Source organism: Podarcis vaucheri (assembly GCF_965113315.1).
Source record: "Podarcis vaucheri genome assembly, chromosome: 6".
Taxonomy (NCBI): domain Eukaryota; kingdom Metazoa; phylum Chordata; class Lepidosauria; order Squamata; family Lacertidae; genus Podarcis; species Podarcis vaucheri.
The window spans coordinates 52121316-52133783 of NC_138764.1; the positions used below are offsets into that span (position 1 = coordinate 52121316).

Consider the following 12468-nt stretch of genomic DNA (forward strand, 5'->3'; position numbering starts at 1 on the left):
AAATTCCTTTGTAGTAAAACAGCTACTTTGAGATCTTGTATAGAATGTCCTGGGAGATTGAAGTGTTCTCCTACTGGTTTCTCTGTTTTGTGATTCTTGATGTCAGATTTATGTCCGTTTATTCTTTGGCGTAAGGTTTGGCCTGTTTGTCCAATATAGAGAGCTGAAGGACACTGTTGGCATTTGATGGCATACACAATGTTAGACGATGAGCAATTATTGGAGACAATACTTTTTAGGCTCCAATCCTTTACCCAGTTACCAGGGACTAAGACCCACTAAACTAAACAGGGCTTGTTTCTCAGTAGGCATGTCTAGGAGTCCAGATAGAGGTTGTAGTTATGCTATCCCTTGGAACATAATGTAGAGAAATTAAATTAGATAGACTAAACATTTGGGGCTGGCTGTTGCAGTTGTTTTATCTTTCAGGCAGCTGAAATATATCCTGTGAGATAAGTTAAACTGTGTGACAGTGACTGATGCAAAATTGGCCAGTCATCTTCGTGAATGCGTAGGGATTTGTACTCTGGTTTTTCAGGTCAACCAATCACTTGTGGCTTTTTATATAGGAATACAAGCATTATCAATTTTCTTTCAAGTCACACTCCCTTGTGGCAGCCATTTTGTGACTGGAGCCCACAACATACTCTCAACATTTCAAATGTGCCCCTGGGCCCAAAAAGGTTGGCAGTCACTATTCTATCAAAGCTTATTTCTTTAGCCCAACACATTCCCAAACAAATACTGTTTCTTCTGAACTTGTGCTTCTATACATATTTGCCTCGTGCTACTTACATGCATGAGGCACTGAGGCATAGATCTGAAAGAGTTCTTTCATCTCTTACTATAGATAGCAGGAGCTCAGGGAACTCATACAGTATCTCTGCTTCTTCCCCCAAAGAGCTTGGAGCTGCTTAAATATGGTTCCCATGCTGTTTCTCAGTGATGCAGCTTACATGGCCAGGCCAGACCTGCTTAACTTCATCAGCAGAATTGTATCATGTGTTTTTCACATGTTCTTTCAATGCATGAATGGACAGGGACTGGGATAGTGCCTGCTGATCTCGCTCCTGACCTCCAGTTGTCCATCAGCAATGTGAATAAGGCAGTGGAAATTCAAATTGCCCATGTCTCTGCTCAGTTGAGAAGTTTGAGGGAGTAAAGGGTGGTGCGAACACACTGGCAGAGCAAATCTAGCTCTCCAGCCCATGTATTTGCACCATGCTAATCTGCCCACTGCCTCATCTCCTAGCTCTGCCTCTCAGAAAGCAGTCTCTCATGGCCAACCAGAGGTTGAGTGACTGGTGGTGCCCCACCAAGCCATCCACTACTGGAAATGATGCATTTGAACATCTGAACTAAAGTGAAACCCCTGTTTCAACATGCATCTAAAGAGCAACATTTTTTAAAGTGGAAAATTCATGAGCTATTATGTGGTCTGAAGATACTGGCTGTGCCGAAATGACTTCTTAATTTAACTGACCCAAATAGTGTGGCTTTACTTCACCTAAAGTGGTTTCTGCACTGTTAATTAACTACTTCCAGTTCACATTACTTATATTCTTTTGGATTTTAACCAGTACTGTTATTTTTATGGCTTTGTAGGGGGGCAGCTTTGGCCTGCCCAGTTACTGTTGTTCAATTAATATTAGCTCTAAGAAGCAACTCGTTTTCTCTGTTTATTTGGTTGCACCTACCATTATTGCCTTACCTGGTGGGAACCATAAACAGATGTAATTATGCTCCATTAAAATGGTGATTGATAATGGCCTGACTCCACAAGGTGCATTATGAGACTTCCTTTCCCCCCTGCTAGCTGGGCTTATTAATTGTAATGTATAGCATTTTGCATATACATTAAGTCACAATTAAAATGCACACAAATGAAGTTCAGATTAAGTTTAGTCATTGGTGTAAATTCACAAAAGGTAGACTTTGTGGAACTTGGGTGAAGGCTGCAATGCCTGATGTGAAACTAAAACTTAAGAGATTGCAATTTATCTTCATTCTCACAGAGATAGGCTCTCCAGAATAAAACATAGTTGGAGCCAAAACCTATGGTTTGATCTATCCAAAGATGTTCTTTACAGTGCTAGCTGAAACCACTAGAACAGAACAGCACTATTTTCTATGGTTAATGACTCTAAGTAAGTGAACAATAAGTAAATAACTATGGATGACTCAGACAGCATCCTCCTGACTTGTCTGACTGGCAGATTTTGCACAGAAATACTTTTAGAACTAAAGGATAAACAGGGCAAAACACAGCAGTCTTGATGCTGTAAGATGTGGCTTTGAGTCCCTAAGTTGGCTAAACAAGTACATTGTGTTGAATCTCATGTTCTGGGAGGTGGGAGATGAGCTACATCAGATACATAATAAATAGGATGATTGTTGGGCCTTCAGCTTCATCTTGTTGATTACGATCTGACCTTTACATCTGCCTCTGTCTTTCACTACCAGAATTGATAGCACATCCACATAAAGCACATGACTTTTAATAAATGCCCATTATTTAGGCATTTTATCAAAAATCTGCAACATGATATGAAAATCTCTTTCTATATAAGATGAAAGAAGCAGCTAATGCACTCCTTTATGCTAAGGATGATTGAGTGGGCAAGAGCGGCCAGAGCTTAATAAAAAGGAGGCAGGGATTCAAACCGTGACTTCGGGAGATTGAGTCTATAGATCTTCATTAGAGCTTTATGCCTTAAAAAGTGGTAATAGTCCCAAGGATTTACAGAAAACCACTCTGAGCTGCATGTTAACTTTTTTCACCACTGTTTCTCTGTATAATAGAAATAGAACCATGATTATTGTTGCTGTTGCTGTCTGTTAATAATATAGTATCATCCATGTACTTTGCACTTTACAACCTAGTGAATGAAAAACCAGTTTCCTGACTGAGGAGCTTATTATCTAAAATTGGAGGGAGGGAAGCAGGGACACCAGTATCAAGGAGACAATGCATTCAGTTGAGCAACCAGTATGGTGGAAGAGAGCCATGTCTCTACAGTTTACTTGGATGGGATTGGAGAAGAGCAGAGCAGTCGTGGTGGCAGGGTTGTGGGGGCCCACTGGCAGTAATGGCAAAGGGCCGTAGTGGAAGTTTCCATGCAGCCCCATTTCCATCTTGATAAGCTATAACAGTGCCAGCATTGGCAAAGTGATTCTGTAGCTCTGCCCCCACCAGACTGGCTGCCACTGGCAACCAGGCTACAGTTTGGTTAAGCAGAGTGCAGTCATACCTTGGAAGCCAAACGGAATCTGTTCTGGAAGTCCGTTTGACTTCCAAAATGTTCGGAAACCAAAGCACAGCTTCTGATTGGCTGCAGGAAGCTCCTGCAGCCAGTCGGAAGCCACGCTGGATGTTTGGCTTCTGAAAATTGTTCAAAAACTAGAACACTCACTCCCGGGTTTCGATAGTTTGGGAGCCAATTTGTTTGGGAGCCAAGGCGTTCGAGGTCCAAGGTACGACTGTATAAGAAACTGGTAAAAGTTCTCCAACCTCAAACTTAGAAGGAAATTTTAGAAACTCAGCAAAGTCCACTTCAAAAAAAGAAAGAAGGAAGGGAGGAAGGAAGGAAAGAAAGAAAAGATGATCTAGGAGAATAGTTTACTGGAAGAGAGGAGTAAACTTCTCAAGTGTTGAGGATAGGGATGGGTTGCTGGTAGAATCTTTAAAATCTAAAGAGTGGGCAGATGTGACAGAAAACCAAAGAAATGGCTGTTTATAAGCAAGATGGCAGCACCAGTGCACTGTGTGCATGGAAGAAGCAAGAGGCAGAGTGTCTGGATGATGAGGATGTGTGCAGTGTTGAAAGCAATGGCAAGAGAGAATTTCATAACAGAAGTTACGATATCCTTTCCTGGATATTCTTGGCCATGTTCACTACAGGCATTTTGTGTCCAAAAGATACCAAGATGCTAGGGGCAAAACATGATATCCTCTGACAGTCTTTATTTTGCTAGTAATTTGCAATCCTGTACACACCTACTTGGGAGTAAGTTCCATTGAACTCAGTGGGATTTACATCTGAGCAGACATGTCTGGGGCTGTGCTGCAAACTTCTTAAGGAATGATTTCAAAAATGTCCTATGATTCTTTGACCCTGTTGTGCCATATTTCATATTCTGAACACCCTAGAGGGAAGAAAAACAAACTCTGTATGCCAGTACACTTTAAAGAAGGACAATTTGTTCTTCACAATCATTTCCAGCTACGGTATAAATTATTTGGAAAAATTGATACTGCATACATTAAGGAGTGTTATTTCTCCCCCTCTTTGTTGTCCCTTTTTTTGTTCTGATTAGACAAATGAATCATGCGAGTGAGCATTCCCTGTGATGCTGCTAATTGATGGTACACTATAAAATTGTATTGCAATAAGCAAACACTTTCAGCCTCCCTGTGCTTAGCTGCATTGGCCCACGATCAGCAAAGCTTTGAAATCCTGAATTTAAATTACCATTCTTTTGACTGCTGTTCATGACGTTAATTAGCTGTGTTAATTGGTTGTTTTGATACATGAAGAGCAGAATAATCCAACTTTATTTTTTATTTTTTGGAAAGCCAAAATTATTAGGAGTTTGGCAAGAGCACGGGGAGGGTTTTCTTTAGTACTTTTGAATGCTTCCATCTTCCTGTTTTCTGTGTGCACTGTTGTGTTTGCTGATGACTGCATTCTTTTTTAAGCCCCCTGTGTGAGTAATCAACACAGGAGTCAATGGTACATGTTTGAATATGCTTTCCAGCAGAGATCTGTGAGACATTGTTGTCTCCAAATTATTGAATTGCTGTAGACAAAATGCAACCATGCCAACATCATTTGTATTGTAGGGGGGTCTGGCAGATGAAAGGATACGTGCTTTAAACCATTTAGCTGCCAAAGTTGCTGCTATAGCCACACAGCAGGTGACTCAGAATTGAGTTCTGAAGTCATGGTTCTGAAGTCATGATGCGCCAACTCATCAGAACAGGGCAGGCTCTCGGTTTTATCACACTAAAGCAAGCAGGGGGAAGTGGTCTCATGGACACATGACCTTTAGCATTCCAGCTTATAGGTGGTGTCCGGCTCTGCGAGATAAATGGTAGGTAGCTATCTGCTTTTGTGAACAGTTGCTAGGAGGGAATGTGCTTGCTGTTGTTTTGCCCTGTGCTGTGCACACTTCACAATATCAACATGTGGGGTCACTTAAATAGGCAACTACTCCATATTTTGTGGACCTCCTATATTCCCGCTCCACCTTTTATTGCTCCTTTTGCCTTTCTCCACTCTGAATTTGCCCGTGGGTGAGGTGGAAAGGAGACAGGGAAAAGGAAGTTCTGGGAAACTGCAGGTCAAGTTTATATTTGATACAAGGGGAGACACTACAACAGATTATAAAAAGAGTTCATTTGATTAGTAAGAGCCAGCATGACTTTGTCAAGAATAAATCCTGCCAGGCTACTTTTATCTCTCCCTCTTTTACTTCGGTGACTAGCTTAATGGGTTGTGGGAATGCTGCACATGTAATTTATCTTGATTTCAGCAAAGCATTTGACAAAGTTGTCCATGTTTTTTGGTTAGCAAACGAGTTAAATGTGGGCTAGACGGCAATACTCTCAAGTGGATTCACAGGTTTCACCCTGATTCTATCCATGCCACCCACTGCCTGTTTCTACCATTCATTAGCCTGGAGTCCTTGTGCCCTTGGAGAATCAGAGATACATGGCAAAATGTGCAGCTCCTATTCTTCACTGATGACACTAGTGTCCACAAGTCTGCCTCCATGGAGGACACTGCAAAATATCTTGTCTCTTGAACTCTCTTGTGCAAAGAGAAGCAGTAAGGACACTGAGTGGCGTTTCAGCGTTCTTGAACGAACCTTTTCCTGTGCTGCTTGCTACAGACTAGGTAACCAGACAAAGCCCCAAACCCTTGGCCATGCCCTCAAGCACTCATTGTTTGCTGGGATAGAAACAGAGGAAAACAAAGGCATAAAACAAATAGTGAAATAAAAGTAGGTCTGAAATTACAGATTATTCTGATACACTATATGTTACTTATATATAATGACAGTCAAAGAGCTACAGCTTTTTGTCCTGTTCAGTTGCATTTCCCTTTATACATTTAAAAGGAAAAGAAGCAGTAAAGTGGTGGGTGTTTGCAAAATGCATCTATTTTGGCTGCAGCCCTAAACCTGCTTACCTGGAGACCATCAATTCAATGGGCTTATATCTGAGTAGATCTATATAGAATTTCACTATGTGTTTGTGCACATGTGTGGCACACTCTTCTCGGTGGAATTTTATTGATTTGCAGAGAAGGGCTTTTTTTGCTGTCAAGATTGTGGAGGCTTTAGCCTGTAAATTTTATTTCCAGCGAAGTGTCAAGCAATGTAATCCAGCAAAGCTACCATGATGACTGCCATTGGAGGAAAGTGACAGTTTCTCTGCCATTTTCCAAGCTCTTCCCATCCTCCAAACACTTTCTGTTTTACCGTGTGGGCGGATTGATTGGCAGGTACCTCAGTAAATAGGTTGTGAAAATATCACTTAAATGACTTGATATTGCAGGTGACATGAAGGACTTGTGAAAACAGCGTCAATTAAGCCATGTGCATGTGTGTATGTGTGTGCCTGAATATGGCTTCTGAATGCTTTTGAAAGTAAAAGCACCTATCATTCAAAGTGTTACGCAAGAGGCACTTAACAGGTGAAGCAACACACTGAAAGTGCAGTGTAATCAGTTGCTACTGAGAATCCTCACTTGAAAAGGAGAAACTGCCAGGTGCTGATGTCTTTAACTCCATGTGGTTAGTCTGTCCAAGTTGAGAAGTGATCTGAACACAATCTGGTGTGTGGCTTGCTGCCATATTTAAACCAAGGCAGGGAGGAGAACCTCGGACTCTCCAGATGTTGTTGGATTCCTTCTCCTATCAGCTCCAGCCAGCTTGGCCTATTCTTAAGGATGCTGTGAGTTGTAGTCCAGCAACATCTGGATGCCCAAAGCCTCCCCACCATGTTTCGGCTTTAAAAAATGAAAGTGGTTTGGGGTTTCTGTTTCATTACTGCAACCTAGTGGATCAGGCAACTGACTCTGTGCATTCTAAAGCATAGCTAAGCCATAGAATCTGCTACAAGAAGATGTAGTGATGGCCACTAACTTGGATGGCTTTAAAATGGGCTTAGATAAATTCAAAGCTAAGGCTATCATTGGCTACTAATGGCTACCTATTATCTACGCTATCAGGGGCAGAATGCCTCTGGATTCCAGTTTCTTGGGATCATGAGGAGGGAGCGCTATCACACAGTTATCTGGTTAGCCACTGTGGGAGCAGGATGCTGGACTGGTTGGTGTTGTGTGTGATGCAACAGAGCTCTTATGTTCTTGTAGGAAATGAATCACATGTGAACTGGCCCTACAGCCCTTAGACCTCAGGTCTAAGTAGCTACAACTACTCTGCTGCTTAAGTACAGTCTGATATTAATCTTCCCATTGCCACCACTACCACTAAGTTTAGCTGCTGCAATATTTGCTCTTAAAGAGTGCTGGGCTGGCATAGCCTGATTACCAACGCTTATGAGATCCTGCAGTTTTTCTGGGTATGTCTCTTTTCTTTCATTTGTTCTTTAAAAAGAAAAGAAAGGACTTGATAAGAAAATCCAATTCTAGATGCAATATCAGTCCTGGTCCAATCTTACCTCGGTAGCCTAAGCTTGCTTCAGACACCAGTGGACAGTTGACTCATCCCAGGAAATGTAACACAATTTAGTGCAATTTTCCACAGTTGACATATGTTGATCAATATAGGACTTAGATTTAACAAGCGTGGCATTTCAATTAAATTGAATTACTGAAGAGTATAGTCATCATCGTACCAGGAGAAAGGTGTTTTAGCAAATGAAACGGCCAACCCCCCACTCTCTCCTCATGCTGTGTTGCAGCTGGTCTGTGAATTAAAAAGTAAGCTTTAGCTTTCAACTTTCATCAACACTTAATTCTTAAGCAAACCATGTCATTAAGGTAAATTGTTTCTCTTCCCTCCCCTCTTTCCCTCGGGCTACTGCTACATTTTTATTTTTTTGAAAGCATAAAAGAAGGATGCTTGCTACAGAACAGGCACATATACTGTCCATTAGATGATGCATTACTAAACACCCAGCTCCGCTGTCCTCAATTAATAATTCCACACTGTTCATATAATGGCTGAACTGCAACGCAAAAACTCTTCTACGCACAACCGTATTCTCATTTGCTCTGTTTACCTATGAGTCTGCCTTACCCCATACATGCCCACACAACTGCTTCTGGCGGAACTGGCACTGTTACAGGTGTTCCATAATACCCATTGCAAGAACTTGATCTTTTTTTTTAAAAAAAAAAGATATTTATTGAAAGTTTTTAAGATATAACAAAAAAAAGAATAAACATACCAAATTAAAAAAAACAGTTAAAAACACACATTAATTTTCAATAACATAACTTCCATACACTTATTTCCTCGTACCTCCCTTCTTTGTATTCCAGTTCAATTTGTTAGTTCAGCAAATCCTTACCATTAAACTTTTACCCATTTGTGAAACCTTTTTTTGTTCATATCTCTTAAAACATTACAGCTGGAAACCGCTTAGTTTCTATCCAACATCCTTCTAACATTCATTAATTTTACAATGTTTCTGTAAGTAGTCTTTGAATTTCTTCCAGTCTTCTTTCACCGACTCTTCTCCCTGTTCTCGGATTCTGCCAGTCATTTCTGCCAATTCCATATAGTCAATCACCTACAAGAACTTGATCTTTTAGTGTGGCAGCACCTACACTTTGGGAAGCCTTGCCTATTGACACCAGGCAAGCACCTTCACTGTGCTCTCTTCCATGCCTGTTAAAAACTTCTTATTTAGACAAGCCTAGCCAGATGTTTAGAAAGTTGGTGTGAGTTTTAATCAGTTTTTAGTTTATTGTTATTTCAACTTTTTGAAAGTTTTAAATTGTTGTTAATTTTTATAATGGAAATTTTATTGTTTTATCTTTTTGTGTAAACTGCTTTGAGGGATTTTTTTTTTTTTACAGTGTATAAATTTTATGAAATAAAATCAAAATCAGGCAGGGAAGGAAACGTTTTCATCCCAAAGGCCACGTTTTCTCTTGGCTACACACCAGTGACAAGCACAGCTAGATGCAGCCAGTGAGTGTAGTCAGAGGCAAAAGTGGGTGAATAAACAGATGTGGAAAAGACCAGCCATATAAAAACCAGAGGTTTCTACACACACATACACAAATATCTTTGCATTCTCAATCTAGGTAATCAAGAGACACTTTCACAATTTGGATATACTTCTAATATAAAATATGCCCCTTGCAATTATATCCCATCCCTTGTCCAAGGAGTTCAGAACAGTGTACATGGAAGGAGTTATCTCACTTTGTCTTCATTACAACAACCCTAGGCTAAAAAACAGTGTTTGGCTCAAAGCAAGCCAGTGATCTTCATGGTCCACGTGGGGTTTTGACCATAGGGCTCCTAAATCCAAATCTTCTAACCCAGTATTCATCCACATGTAGCCAATGCAGTGCCCTCCGATATTGTTTGCCTTCAGCCCCAGCATCCTTGACCACTGACCATGCTGCCTGGGGCTGATGTCCAACAATAGCTGGAAAGAACCAGACTGACTTCCTGTACATCCACCACGTGAAGAATGAGTGCCTTCTCACCTGTTTTAAACTGATCTAGCCTAGGAGGGCTAGTGGATGAACACTGCACACATTAGCAACTGCATATGAAACCACATATGCAGGTGAATGTTAGGCAGATTATTTTTTTTGGTTCACTTCAAGCCAAGTTTGTTTGCAGTCCCTTCTGCTCTTCCTTTTACCATGCTAACAGACACTGTAAATTCAAGTGTGAAGGAACCATGCCTGCACAATTATCTTCTGTCACAGGAGTTGCAATCTGCATCATTAGCCAGGCATTAATGTTGGCAGAAGAACAAGACAGGAAGAGGCAGTGTTTAATATAAACACCAGTAAATGACAGCAAGCCTGCGTGCACAGTTTAACATCCTTTGGTTTTTTTATCATTTCCACATTGGGCTTTACTTATTACATTTAAATAAAACATGTAGCACAATTAGAGGAATGTAATAAAGATCACTCTATCTATCTTATAAGTGCATATGTCTGTTGCAGTATAAGCATTTAGGATGCAAGCTAAATAAGAGTGTTGAAGGTGGTTTAATACAGGTGCTATTTTCTGTGGAGCATACAGTCAACTGGCTTATGAAGGTTTTTTAAAAACAACAACAATAAAATAAGTACTGCAAAAATCTGAGAATGACAATGGGGTTGTATTGGGAAAACACATACAACACCTCTATCATTTTATTCTCAGCTATCTGAAAAGAACTGCCAATGGCAATTATAGGATTGGAGTATATTTCACTCTTTAGGAAATCTGAAATTCCTGGTTACCATAGTGTTAGCATAGGTTGATTGGAGGCAGACTTTGGTAATCTTTCAAAATATGGCACCCTTTGCAAGGCCAACATCTGGCACCCCAAAATCTTCACCATTATGGATCATCTCAATTGTGTGCCCCCATGGCTCAGCTCCCTGTATGGCAGAACACACCACCTTAAATCCTGCACTGGATTGATATTAAAGTAATGAGAAGGTCAGTTGTGCAGCAGTATATCTTTGTCACTGCCACCCTTGTCACACACACCCTTCTTTCCCAAGCAAAAATGCTAGGGAATCTGGAATGGGGTACTCTACATTAATGGCACATTGCTGACATGTTCTACAAGAATTTGGCTCTTATTTAATGTGCAGACATAGAGACGGCGCTCATGTGGCATCTGAATTCTGTACCTACTTTAAAAATTGCAGTGAATATGTCTGTTAGCTGGGAAAGCCATATAGGGGGCAACTAAGTAACAGTGCAGTCAATTACCTGCCCAGATGTGGTGGGTGCAAAGCATTTTCCAAGTCAAAGAAAATGTTTGATGAGATAAAGGGAAGCAGTTCATGGCAAATGGCAAATGTGTGGTGGAGGTGGAGGAGGAGAGAGATTAATTCCCCTCTTGAATGAGAAGTGTGTTTGAGACTGACAGATGGGCTGTAAATACTCAGAACCAAGGACAGGAGCTGAGAAAGAGACAGTCTGGTGATTGAAGTGTGATTGTGATTGAGGTAGTATGTTTCCTAGCCAAGGTGACAGGTTTTTTTTGTGCTGGGGTTGAAGCAAGGAAGGGGAAAGAATTCAAGCCAAGGGTGCTGCACTTCACATCAGCCTAGACTAGGGCACAATCTTTAGACTCGATAAGTGATATCCGGGTCCCATACGGGTTATCCTTGCAGGTCAAATTCACTGCCTGCCTTTTAAGTGAGTTGTTGAAGGTGCAAGAAAGGTGAAAAGACTCTTTGTTCCTTGCTAAAATCATTGAGCTGTCTAGCAGCGTTGGCTGTGGTAGCCATGCGACTGGAAGTTAATCACGCAGTAGTGAAATTTGCCCGATGTTGATCATGAGAACAGCGACTACACATCAGTAGCAATTCGGCCCCAAAAGTAGGCATTACCTAAGAAATATAAAGTGGGAGGGGCATTTCAGATCTAGAAGAAGTTCTGTACATATTCCCTCCATATGTGTTGCTTTGCTGTGCAGATGTAAACGTATCATAATGGCTTTGTTCAACATCATACATTATTCATTCATTCATTCTTCTACTACTACTTCTACTACTACTACCTGACACACCCTCCATTGTTACTTTTAATACATATTATAAAATGTTTGAAATGCTAATTCACCAGTTCAGGATTTGAGCAATGGCTACACAGATTTATCTCAGCAATTTAAATAAGATTCTGGGCAAACCCCCGTAAATAAAACCCATGGGTCAGAGACCAGGGACAGGTTTGGGGTTTAGAGATTTTCTTCTTTTATATTTGGTTCTACCTTGAGGAACCCCCCTCCCCCCAAAAAAAACCCAAAAACAATCACACACACCTGGAACCACAATCTGCATGTCTAGATAGCTGCTTCTGCATCCTCTCACACACACCTGAGAGATGGCCAAACAACCATATTTTTAAAAAGTTCTTTAAAAACCCAGCAGTATTAGCAGCCAGAAGATTGTAGATACATAGATATTCTGAACTTCAAAACTTCCCATTTCCTCCCAAGGTCTAAATGCACAGTTGAAAGTCTCTTTCCTTTGGCCCGTCTCATGGAGTTGGAGTCCCTTGCTTGCTCTGCCAATATGCAAAAATTGAGAGTGTAGAATGGGGGTGGGTGGGAATCAAGAGCACTGGAAAATGGAAACATTTGGAGTGCTGCAATCGATCCTGGTCCAGCAGGTGGCAGCAGAAGGCTCTCATAATTCCTCCAAATTTTTTTAGAAACTTGCAGTTCCTGATTTTGCCAATAGAAAATTGAGAAAATGAATCCAGCTGCTAGGATATCTCAACACTTCCCTTCGGGCC

The 12468-nt window shown here is 41.0% G+C and overlaps 1 protein-coding gene and 1 long non-coding RNA gene across 3 annotated transcripts in view; one reads left to right on the plus strand and one right to left on the minus strand.

The window, feature by feature from the left end:
* LOC309534535 (BEN domain-containing protein 5-like) overlaps positions 1-12468 on the plus strand; it is a 730363-nt gene that overhangs the window by 701251 nt on the left and 16644 nt on the right. The gene's annotated exons all lie outside the window — the stretch shown is intronic.
* LOC309534574 overlaps positions 1-12468 on the minus strand; it is a 73930-nt gene that overhangs the window by 18433 nt on the left and 43029 nt on the right. Inside the window, exon 3 of one of the 2 annotated variants that reach the window (XR_014220790.1) lies at positions 7735-7938. The exons of the other annotated variant lie outside the window; for it this stretch is intronic. This is a non-coding gene — a long non-coding RNA (uncharacterized lncRNA). Of the gene's footprint in view, positions 1-7734; positions 7939-12468 lie in introns of those variants that run through there. 2 annotated transcript variants of the gene reach the window in all.